Source organism: Talpa occidentalis, unplaced genomic scaffold (assembly GCF_014898055.3).
Source record: "Talpa occidentalis isolate TD23 unplaced genomic scaffold, MPIMG_talOcc4v2.1 talOcc4.2, whole genome shotgun sequence".
In the NCBI taxonomy this organism is placed as follows: domain Eukaryota; kingdom Metazoa; phylum Chordata; class Mammalia; order Eulipotyphla; family Talpidae; genus Talpa; species Talpa occidentalis.
Window position 1 is genome coordinate 1,266,259 of NW_023602073.1, and position 12,106 is coordinate 1,278,364.

At 47.7% G+C, this 12,106-nt stretch overlaps 1 protein-coding gene across 13 annotated transcripts in view; it reads right to left on the reverse strand.

Moving 5' to 3' along the window:
• Nucleotides 1-12,106, reverse strand: part of SLC35B3 (solute carrier family 35 member B3) — a 58,303-nt gene that overhangs the window by 12,140 nt on the left and 34,057 nt on the right. For 9 of the 13 annotated variants that reach the window (XM_054698238.1, XM_054698236.1, XM_054698240.1 and 6 more), the window contains 6 exons: nucleotides 11,307-11,491; nucleotides 9,861-10,058; nucleotides 8,060-8,284; nucleotides 3,065-3,160; nucleotides 1,012-1,231; nucleotides 111-837 (listed from right to left, as the gene is read on the reverse strand). The gene's annotated coding sequence lies outside the window, so the exon portion shown is untranslated. The remainder of the gene's footprint in view (nucleotides 1-110; nucleotides 838-1,011; nucleotides 1,232-3,064; nucleotides 3,161-8,059; nucleotides 8,285-9,860; nucleotides 10,059-11,306; nucleotides 11,492-12,106) is intronic. The other 4 variants (XM_054698232.1, XM_054698237.1, XM_054698234.1 and 1 more) reach the window with 4 other exon arrangements.

Sequence of the window (12,106 nt, forward strand, 5' to 3'; positions counted from 1 at the left end):
AACCAGCCCCCTGGGTGGGGGGTCATTGGTGCCCCCCCCCCCACAGGCTGTTAGTAAATCCTGATCCAAGTCTCAACACCAAGGGAGGTGGTGATGGTTCATGTGCCCACCTCGTGTCGGTTATGCGCTTCAGCATGAGGCCCTGGTGTCTCTGGCATCTCCTGGACCCCCTCCATGTGCTGTTTCTCAGAGGTCTTTTCAGAAAAATGCTAGATTTTAGAAACGCACTTCCACTATAGAGACACAGCTTGTTGTGAACAGGAACATGGGCAGCAAAGCCCCAGTAGCTCCCTTGTGAGGCCTGGCCCCTCTGCCGCAGCTGAGCTGCTTCCAGCCCCCCGGGTTTCCCGCCTGCCTCTCACATTTGACCTTTCACTGTTCCACTTCCCAGAGGTGGTCCTAGTTTTTAATGACTCAACTATTTTAAGTCCTTTACACAATCACATCAATTGTCTGCCCCTTCGGAGGCCAGGCGTGGATGGCCGGTCCCACACTCCAGGTCCCACTCTCCAGGACCGTGCAAATTTCTGAAGAAAGCAAAGGCTGAAGCTCACCTGGGGCTGTTTCCCAGGAAGCAGCAACTCGCGGATGGTGCCGCCTCTGTGTCCAGGGCCCAGTTCTGGTGGGAGGAAGACACCCTGGGCCATCAGGCTTGCTGAGCCCCCCTCGTCCTACATGCACGGTGGCTACCAGGCCCTCTCCGTGGCTGTTTTCACCCCCTTGATTTCTTCTGTGCTTCAAGTTCAGGGTTTTGATGTTTCGTTCTAAAACCGAAGACGACAACTGAGAGCTGTTTGTTTGTTTACTATTCCAACTAGATTGTTAAACACTTCCAGGCTGTATGGGGAAGAGAGAAGGGAAGATGGGACAATTTCTTGTCAACACATCGGCTCATTCTCCACAGAGCCCTTTGGCTGTACAAATTAGCCTGAGGTTCTACTTGAGGAGGCTTCTGCTTTGCAACAAAGATTTCATTTATTTTCTAAGTGGGGAGACAGTGGGACCACTTACGTATGTGATCCAGAGAATTTCCATCCGCTGCTTCTTCTCCCGGCCATCTGGGTTCCGGGGGGCCTCAGTCCTGCTCCGAGCCTTGGAGGAGTTTCAGCCCCTGAGATGTGCCCTCACACCGCACGCAGGGTGATGCCCAGAGGGACTTCCATGGTCTAGCTCATCAATCCAGTGCATTCTGCACCACTGACAAATTCATGACCTGGCTCCCGTATGCTGGCTGTAAATTTAGGAAGGGTGTGCTTCAGCCTGGCAGGACACTTAGGAGTGTCCCGGTCCCCACCTGCACATAACTGGAGAGAGGACACCACCCTGGGTTAGGAAGAGCCAAACACAAACAAAAGCTCCGCAGGTAGCTAGCTGCATGGCTGGTGCCTATTTCCTTGTAAATGAAATGGGTCACGAGGGAGCCAGAGGTCACAGGAAGGGGGGCCTGTCTAAGGCCCACAGTCTCCACACCACCTGTCAGTGGTCCTCTGCCCAGTTTGCAACCAGCCCAGATACTGGTCACTGGCATAAGCGACTGGGTGTTTGAAATCCAGGCAGTTGTCCCTGAGTCCAGAGATGGACCATTGACCAGTGTCTGTGATGGTGCTTATGTCCACGGACTTTCTTTAACAGGAAAACCGACTAGAAGTTTCACTTTGTGTCTCTATCTTCCACGTGAGTGAAATCATCTAATATATGTCTTTGTCCTTCTGAATTATTTTGCTGAGCACCCTCCCCTCCAGGCCCACCCATGTTGTCACAAACAGTAAGGGCTCACACATTTCATAGCTGAGTAGTATTCCACTGTGTGTATGTATAACAATATCTGAACTGATCCATTACTTCTCTCTGTAATTTTTGGGTAATTTTATTTCATGAATTTCAAACACCTTTACATCCTCATCATATCTGCTTTGAATTAGGTCACAGTGAGGTCTTCAGATCCCCAGACTCTCCAGTGCTAGAGAGTTGTGACACAGAGTTGTGACAAGCTTAGTTAAAAAAAAAAAAATCAAAAGGTAGTAATCTTCAGTGCAGAATTTACATTATTTAACATTCAATCGAAGGTCTAGGTTTGTAGATTCCATTTTAATTTTTGTGGAAAACTTTTGTTAATTTTGAACTATGTCCCAAATACTCCAAAGAATGGGGCAGGGCAATAAGGCCGGTAGTGGTCTCTGTGCCAGACAGGATGGCTCCACCCTACAGAGGGTCTCTGATATTTTCTAAGGAGAGTGCACATTTTACTTCCAGTTGGAGGATAAAAAATTAGGGCCGTTTTTACCTCCTGGGACAATACGAAATAAAATGTGTAGCTTTGTGTCCCGAGTTTAAAATCTAAAATTGTAAAGCAACTGAAATAAGGATTCAGCATTTTTTCCTAATGCCAAAAAAAAAAAAAAAAAAAGTCGTAGGAGGAAAGATAGCAAGAGATAATAATAAAGGCAGGGCACAGATTGGAAGGCCTGAGTTTCTGTCCAGAGGGACCACCAGCTTTTAATATAGTCCCTTAAAAATACATGCATTGCTACATTTTTCATTAGCCTTAATTTTTTCATCAATCATGTTAATTTATACAGAGGGCACTTAATAATAGCTAATTAACACTTATGACTTTTGAAATTAAAAGACCTTTGGAGAGATTACTGCTGATTGGGGAAAGGATTTTTTTTTTTTTTTGTTCCTTCCATTTTAGAAAAGAGAGAGGAATAGCAAGAAGGTATGGAGGCTGGCGGTGAGGTTGTCTCCTGCGTCAACTCCTCCAGTGGAGGGTGATGGTCTGTTCCACGCGGGTAGAGTGGCATCCTCTGACACCGTCCGAGAAAAGCCACGCCATTGAACACAACTGATGTTTGAATGATATAAATAAAAATTTTGGATCATCTTTAAATAGACTGAGATGGAAGTAAGATACACAGATCATCCACAATGGTGTTAGCGGTCAACAAAAAATAACAATACAGTGAATTACTTGATGGGAGTAGCATACAGCCCTTTAAAAATCAGAATTTACTAAGTTGAAATCATCTTGACAATTTTAGGGAAAAACAGACCATCTAATTACCGTATTCACCCATGCAGGGCTCCGAACGGCATCTTTTTTGGGTTGCACTGAATGAGCTGCTTGTGTTTTCCTTTGTATCTTCTTATACGTCAGTCTCTGTGATAAGAAAGTAGATTTTAACTGTGTGCTTTTGAATAACTGCAAAATGCCAGTGGTGGAATATGTTTTATGTGATTAGCAGGTGGATAGCGCACGTAAGTATGCTATTATATGTGCATGTGCTAATATTACAAATGCAGTATTTTTACATACTCGGTCTTCTAATCTTTTAATTTTATCCCCAGTAGGTGTCTCCCTTCCCTGGCTGACGGTTTCAATCTGTGGGATTGCCTGAGGGGGTGGCCAAATCTGGTTTCTGCAGAAATGGGGAAATCAAGGATTTAAAAAAGTTCAACATCTAGCACGTCCTCCCACCCAGATCTGTGTCTTAAATGCCTACCGTGTGTCCTTCGATTGCAAAAGTTACTGGGACATCTGTCATCTTAATTACGTGACAGATTCTTATCTCTCAGCTCAGAGGACTGTTTCTACTCGGACCACAGGCCCCTATAGGCCCAGGGAGTGGGATAACTTTCTTCAACCACCTAAACTAATTTGAATGCAAAAGATCAAACTAGGAAATAAAATGTGCTTCTGGATTGTAATTCTCCTGGGAACGTGGACAGATCTAGCCATTGGGAATGGAGGTGTCCTCCGGGAGCTCCTTCCGCTCTCTCCGCTGGAGGGGTTTCCAAACGTTTTCATGCCCCCTATGTTCATGGGCCACCATTTAGCACAAGTAGTAGTTGAGGGAGAAATTCCACACCTTGGGGACTCAGCGATGGCCAGGGTAAGAGTGTTCTCTGGACACCCCAGTGGTGAGACGGGACTTCCGAGCCCCTCTTGGGCTGGACGCTGCTTCTCTCCATTAGTCCTTCACTTTCTTGTAGCCGTTGCGGAGCTTGGGCTCTAGGAACGACTGTGGTGACAGCTCTTCTGCTGTCTTCTCCCACAGGGCTCTTGTCCTTGGTAACTGAGCATGCATTAAAGCTCTAGGGCAGTCAGTCATAGTATTTCCAGGTGGGTGGATGGAAGTTAGTCTTAAGGCTCTCACTATGTCCCTGAAACTGCCTGGAGGAAATTACTGGCTAGACTTACATTTCATTTTCTTGGCCGGGGTGTTATGGTGTTCTCTGGCCTAACAGGACAGGCCTGACATTATTCTGGAACTGTTTGGGTGTTGAGGGATCACAGTATTTCATCCTGAATCATCGGGTCTAGTCATTCCAAACCCATGAGCAATGCACCATCCCAGCAGCTAGGCTTTGAGTTAGGGACTTCCTGACAGGACAGGTGGACCCAACCCTCCGGACTCCAGTGCAAGCAGCACCGGCCCAGATAATTCCCTGTTCTCTCCGTACATTGGCGCTGGCTCCCAAGGATGAACAGAGTGGCTGAGAAATGGCTGTTCGTACAGCAGAACCTTAATTTTTCTAATCAATTGGTAAACCAGCCGTTTCACCTTTTTAATGGCCTTTTTTTATTGTTATATGATTACGCATACTATAAAATCAGTTTAATCATTTTAAAGGGAAGAATTTAGTGTTTTTTCGTGTATTCACCACGTTGTAAAATATCACTACTGTCTAACTCCAAAATACTTTCATCACCCCACAAGGAAACACTATACCTGTGAGCAGTCACTTCCCACTGCCTCAGCCCTGTCAAGCGCCAATCTGCGTTCTGATTGCATGGGTCCTGGACATTTCATGGAAACATTAGCATAAAATACATGGCCTTTTATCACTGGCTTCTTTCACTTAGGATCATGTTTTCAAGGTTCATCCATTTAGTAGCCTATGCCAATCATTCATTCCTTTTTATGGATGCATAGTATTCCTTTATACGGATAGACCACATTCGTTTATCCATCTTTTGGCTATAGTGAAGAGTCATGCTATGAACATTCTGGCACATGTTTTTGTACGAATGCTTATTTTCGGTTCTTTTGAGTGGAAATGCTGGGTCCTGTGCTTATTCTGTTTAACTCATTGAGGAGCCACCAAACTTTTGGGAGTGCTGCTTTTGCCCTGGGGATGTTTCTCTAGAGATTAATGTAATACATGCAAGTGGTTTCCTATTTGAATAGAAATGAACAGTTGGGCATCCCATGTAAGAAATATAATTATTGCTATTTGGAATCGTGTTTAAGGCCACACAGTACATTGGATTTCTCATATGGTTTCACAATTATTATTTACTTGAGCTTGATCGCAATGCAGGACGGAATCCAAATCCGAGAGCTCAATGTCTTTCATGCCCTTCCGGCTCATGCAGAGTTCTGCGTGACTATGCACCCTGGTGATGGCATTCGTGGGAGTCATCATGGGTTTGCTCACGATGGGGTCACCCTTGGTGCTGGGGCATGTGCTACAGTCCCCAGCCGTCAGTGAACATCTCACTCGTTAACTTTTTGCAATCACCTCCACGCACTGCACTCTGCCCATGCAGTGCATGGTGTGCCTCGCCTTCAGGGGAAATGTAAGAGCCGTGTGCAAACTAAAACTGATAATTAAAAGGGGGACCCCTCTCCTGGTGCAAGTCAAGAGTCGAGATACAGATGGACTGGCCTAGAGAAGGGGCTGCTTCAATAGCAGCCACTGTTCCCCAGAAAATCAAGAACTTCAAAGTGAGACATACTTCAAGGTTGATGGTGTGGCCGAACCTCCCAGTTCCCAGAAGACAAGATGGAACAGGTGGGCCTCCCTGGTGGCGCAGTGGTTGAGTGCTGGGTTGCGAAGCTGCCCGCAGCCTCTGCAGCACTGGTTCGATCCCCGGCTGCAACCCGGCTACCAGAAGAGGGTCCCACATGGCGCACAGATCTCTCCTGCTGCCCGCTGCTCCCCTCAGCAGTGTACTTCGGTCCTTCTGCCTGCTCTGCTCCCCGCTCTGGCTCTGGTGAATTCTCTCACCCTCCCGCGCTTCTGACTGTACCCAGTGCTTGAATCAATCAATCAATCAATCAATCAATCTTTTAAAAAAAAAAAGATGGAACAGGTGGGTGAACCCTACAGCCTCCTATTCTCCTTGACACACAGACAGCACCAAATGGATACACAAGCTGGCCCCTGCTGGGACCACTTCTGCCAAAGTCCTTGTTTCCCTCGCAGAGTGGATGGACCCTGGCTAGGGGCTCTGCACTTAGGCAGCTGCCCCAGCTCCAACGCCCAGCCCTGAACTGCCATCCCACCTTGACTGCTGGCCTCAATTTACCTAAGTCAACAAACCGATTGATGGACACTGCCCCATATTTCCCCACCTACCCCAGCAAAGGAGGGCTCTGATGATACCTCCCTGTGATGTCTTACAGATTTCAGCCTTGACCTGCCATGGGACCAGAATGTACTCTCAATAAAACATCTTCCTAGCTAGTTAGTACCTGGACTTACTAAAAGAACAGGAGGCTACTTCTCTGCAAGTTGATACCCAATTATCAGAGCCAAAAGGGTTATCAAAGGAGAAGCTTCTGGAAGGACACCATCCTGTTTTTGGTGTTATTTCGAAGAGACACTTACTTTATCTAGACCTGGGCAGCCTCTACTCTGCTGTGATCCATTAATCCCTTTGGCCACACTAGCTGTGTATTGTGGGGACCCACCTCCAGAGCCCCCCAGCCCCTCCCCTGCAGCGAGTTTCCTAACACAGCTACTTCTGGCAGAAGTAGACAGCGAAGCCCACAGTCTCAGAAGCTAGTTTCTGCTGTGGAGACACTCCCTGCAGGATGGAACCATAGGGGCGTCCACACTCTCCCCTCGAGCCCCGGTTGGGTCTACCTCACTCAGCAATTCTCCTCCCCTCCTGCTAAGGCCTGACAGAGCCATGGACTCGGATTGTTCCAGATTCATTCCGGTTTGCAGCTTTTGATGAATGTCATCATAACTTGTTTGAGCTGCAGCCTCTAACCATGCGTGACTACTCACATTTAAAATCATTAAAATTAGGGCCTCCCCGGTGGCTCAGCGGTTGAGCGCTGGGTTGCGAAGCTGCCCGCAGCCTCTGCAGCGCCAGTTCGATCCCTGGCTGCTCCCCGGCCACCAGAGGAGGGTCCCACATGGCGCGCAGACCTCTCCTGCCGCCCGCTGCTCCCCTCAGCAGCGTGCTTCGGTCCTTCTGCCTGCTCTGCACCCCGCTCTGGCTCTGGTGAATTCTCTCACCCTCCTGCACTTCTGACTGTACCCAGTGCTTGTATAAACAAAACAAATAAATAAATTAAAAAAAAATGCCTCTATTTAAAAAAAAATAAAATCATTAAAATTAAATCAAATTTAAAATTTGCCTCATTAGTCACACTGGACACACTTCAAGCTCCCAACAGCCACAGGTGGCCAGTGGAGCCTGCTTTGGACCCCATATGCAGGTCATTGCCACCTCCATGGTCAGTTCTGAGGGATACAGAGATAATCATTAAAATCAACACAGGTGGGGCTTCCCTGGTGGCGCAGCGGTTGAGTGCTGGGTTGCGAAGCTGCCTGCGCCGGTTCGATCCCTGGCTGGTTTGATCCCCGGCTGCTCCCCGGCCACCGGAGGAGGGTCCCACATGGCGCGCAGACCTCTCTTGCCGCCCGCTGCTCCCCTCAGCAGTGTACTTCGGTCCTTCTGCCTCTGCCCCCTGCTCTGGCTCTGGTGAATTCTCTCACCCTCCCGCACTTCTGACTGTACCCAGTGCATGTATAAACAAACAAACAAACAAATAAATAAATAAAACATGCCTCTATTTAAAAAAAAAAAAATCAACACAGGTGGAGAGCAGGAAAACCACCATAACAGAGCAGAGATAGCTAAAGGTGGGCTGTTCCTGTCCTGATATCAGGGGGACATAGGTCCTTCTACCTGCTCTTGGGCATTCCTGGTGTTTGGTGAGGGGCTGCCCAGCTGTCAGCCCCTGCTTGTCTGAGTGCATTTGGGGTCCAATCAAAGCAACCATTCTTTTCCAGATAAAAAAAAAAACCAACAAACCTTGGCCGAACACTCTTGTGTCTGTGAGCAAGCTGGGGGTGGCCGTCAGCAGAGTCCTTGAGAGTTGGTCAGTGTTTCCAGCCCTGAGTTTCTTGGTCTGATCTCTTCTTTCTGCCTCCAATTCTGAAAATGACATGGACTCCTCCCTTGTTCATCTCTCCCTTGTGCAGTGGGCAGAGTCCATTTCCACTGCTTATGACCCAGGATTCTAGCTGTTTACTGCATCTGCATTGGAGGACAGACACAAAAAACATCTTGCAAAGACCCCTAGTAATCTGGAATACAGACTCAACACCAGTTAGTGCTGGCTAGTTTTTTTCTATTTAGAGTGTCTTTGATTAAAACTGGAATGAAGATTCTGGAAAAAAATAGCTAACTACCAAAAAGGAAAACCTGTTTCTAATCACCTTCACGCTATTTACATCAATAGGATACAGAGTGAAAACTACATATTCATTTTAATTTGTACTGAGTGTTGGGGTTTTAGGAGGGGCTCATCGAAGTGTAGTTCTGCCTTCAAAGCTCTGGGTCTGGTAGATCAGAAGCTTGCCCCACGCGGGAGGCTTCCAGCAGGAAAAGGAAGGGTCTCTCCAGCAAGCGCAGGCTTTCGCGGAGATTAAATCACTAATGCGGACGGGGAGAAGCACTGGCCCGGGGAAGGCGCTCAGGAAGCGTCAGTGTATTGCGCTTCCTCATGCAAGCTTCATCAAAGACATACCACTGTGGTGTCTAGTCAGCGCAGGAACAGTCAAAATAAAGACACACAGATACACACGTATACACCCACACACGTTTTCTATCACAAATGCAGAAAAGCAGTGAAGCACAGTGTTTCAACATTGTCATTACATTTCACTTAAAAGGCACCCATAGTTCTTGAACAAGAAAATCTATTAAAATTATTGAGGTCTCATTTCCAGATTCTATCAACAAAAACGGGAAGCTTATGCCTTGGTGGGAAAAGGGTGCACCAAAAGCTTTGAATTTCTCGTTGCGCATGTCTGACACCGATGAACGAGCTCTAAACACGAGCCCGGCAAAAGCCAGCTCTCCGTGTGAAAAAGAGCAGGATACACGTGTCTTCTCTGCCCTAGCATTCTGTTGCCACGATTGAGAGGAAACAATACGGACTTTCCCACACATACACAGATGGTTCCCGGCTGCCTAATAACATCCGATCTCTTTGTAAAAGTGTCCCCCAAACTTGGGGGTCACAAAAGCACGAGTGAAAGAGAGATGTAGAATTTACTCAAGAAATTTAAAGGGGTGAGGCAGAAATAGATTCATATTCCAGAGCTAAATTCCTAATAAACCCCAGTTATCAATAATAGTAATAATAAATAAATAAATAAATAAATAAATAAATTCCCCCTGCCCCTTCCTGAACCCCTCCCTGCACATGCATCTCTGGGAACCTCCATTCCCTCTTCCACATGGGGTGCACCACCCTGGCCCCACAGCTTATCTGTCAAAATGTGTGTCTGTCACAAGCCTAATTTCCACACACCTCTTCAAACCTGAGTGTGTGCCCATGAAAATGTGTTGGGGAAGCAGACCCGTGTCGGTGCTGCCTGTCCCTGGAGGCTGAGAAGGTAGGTGGGTTGCTATTGCTTTTCAACAATTTTTTTTTTCTAATTTCTGATTTTTAGTTACACATCTATTATGTGTTTAGCCACAAAGCAACACTAAAGTTTTCAGCACAAAGCACACTTGCCACGTCCTAGCACATTTCAACCCTCCACCATGGGGACGAAACCATTGCTGGATTTCACGCTTTCAAAAAGCAGGAGCCATAGCTTACTCATGGTCGGAGTGATAGCTTCTAGAAAACTCTTCCAACACACTGTTAGCTGCAGATCTTGAGCTAAACTCCAGTGGTCTTATCGAGAACTTTGGCCATGGCTGTGTCTGTGAGGAGGGTCCCGTGCACGCCTGAGAATCTGGTTTGGGAACTACTGGGAGAGCAGGCATGTCATCACCAAGACCTACAGGTGGCAGCCTTTGGAGAGATGAGACAGATCAGGCTGGAGTTGAAATCAGCCGCCACCTCTCCATGGCTTCATGGACAGGAGCCAGCCCTGGGGCCCTGGTCTGTCTCAGCAAGGTGGGGACAGCCAGGAGACGTCACCGTGAGCTGACGGACGTCTGTCCTCCTCGTGGACTTGCGAGAATACCCATTGCCAGAACTGCTGAGCACAGATAAAATACTTTGCTGCTCTTTAAATCACCCTAATCTTGAAAGCAATTAACCGTGCTTTGATAATTGAATTGATTTTTCCTTCCTCATTGAGGAGCCCTGACAGCGACTAGGGAGTGGAGGAAAATCCTGAACATCATTAAAAATTAGCCTTATTGAACAGCCTGGTGTAGGTTTCGAGAATTTTTTAGGTGAACGTACGAAGAGGAGTAAAAAAAAAAAGAATTAAAGGCAGCCCAGTGCACTGCTGCTGCCTCAGAATGCCAGCGTGAACAATGCAGGGTGACTCTGGACACCATCTTTATAAAGGGAAGCGCCCTCTCCTTCCCCTCCCAGTCACACCGAACTCAAAAGCCGAGCAAATAATTTGGCTCAGACTTTTCCAATCCAGTTGCCTGTGGCTGAGCCTGGGAAGGACGCGCATGGGCAGATGGGCAAGGGTGGTTGGAGGGAGCTCTGGTGAGACGGGGGCTCACCAGCCACATTGGGCAAGCAGGCCTGGTGACAGGTCGCAACCACCCTTCTCTAAGCTCAGCGGAGCCATAGGAAGGATTATCATCTTTGTAAAATTGCGGGAACTACAGTGGATACGTCACTCTGGACTGGGTGTTGCCTTCCTTCAAAATTCCTGTTGAAAGCCAATCCCCAAGGTGATGGCCTGGGGAGGGGTTACTGGGGAGGTGAGGCCTTGGGGAGGGGGGTACTGGGGAGGCGGGGCCTTGGGGAGGGTTCTGAGGAGCAGGGGTCTAAAGAGGTAGGGTCTGGGGAGGCAGTTGTGTCTGAGGATGGAGCCCTTGTGAAGGGGATGAGTGCCCGTCTTAAAGAAGCTTCTCCTGTCCCTCGGATGTGTGGGGGTACAGAGAAGCTGGCAGTCTACAGTCTCCCTGCCCCTCTGAACTTGATGTGCAGCCTCTGCTGCTGGCCAGGTTCCCCAATGCATGTACGTGGTTACAAAGGCCCAGTGGACTCATACCCACAGCTTGACCTAAACCCCACCCCTCCACCCCACCCCCAGGACAGCCCAGGCCCATTCTTGGCCTCAGTACTCACTTTCTGCCAATGCTGATCCAGAGTTCCTTGGATCCGGAATGCACAAAACCGGGAAGATGAGCTAATAGGTGCCTTTTTCACAGGAACACAGAAGGATCGTTTTCATAACCACCGCTGAGGACACGGGAGAGGCTGTGACTGCTTCACTGACAGCCGTACTCCGGGTCTCAGGATGGGCCTGGGGGCTAAGGACAGATTTTAAATGTATTTTCTTTGAAAATTGGTAATTCTTGACCAGTTTAAATTTTCATTCATATTATTCAAGCAGGCAGATTCCCTGGTGCCAGTGATTCCAGAGAAATGTCACTTGGTGCACGTGTGTGAGAAACGTCACTGAAAACAGCCTCATGGCTACTGAGTTTGGAAATGTGTATTAAAGAGTTTGATTTCAATCAGCAAAACAAAACGATAAAATCTTCAGTTATTTTAATTTTGTAAAAGGAAGACAGAATTTGGGGCAACTCTTTAGGTTAGCCTTCAAGGACGGAGTATCTAGACACATCTTTTCGTAAATCTTCATTTTCACTTAAGAAACTTTCTTTTCGCTCCTTTGTTAGGGATTGACACGATGGTTCACATTCTAATACGACCCAGGCAGCAAAGGTAAAAAGCAGCAGGGGAAGATGTTCTGGCGCATCCTACTATGTGCCTGGCCCTGGCAAGTCTGGGGTTGGGCAGAGGGGATGTGGCCCGTGGTGGGCCCCTGCTCCTCCGTCATCAGTGTAGCTTCAAGATCGTCATCTGTGCCGTGAGGATGGTGCTTTCTTGCTTGATTTCAAAAACGGAACAGCAGCTATTTG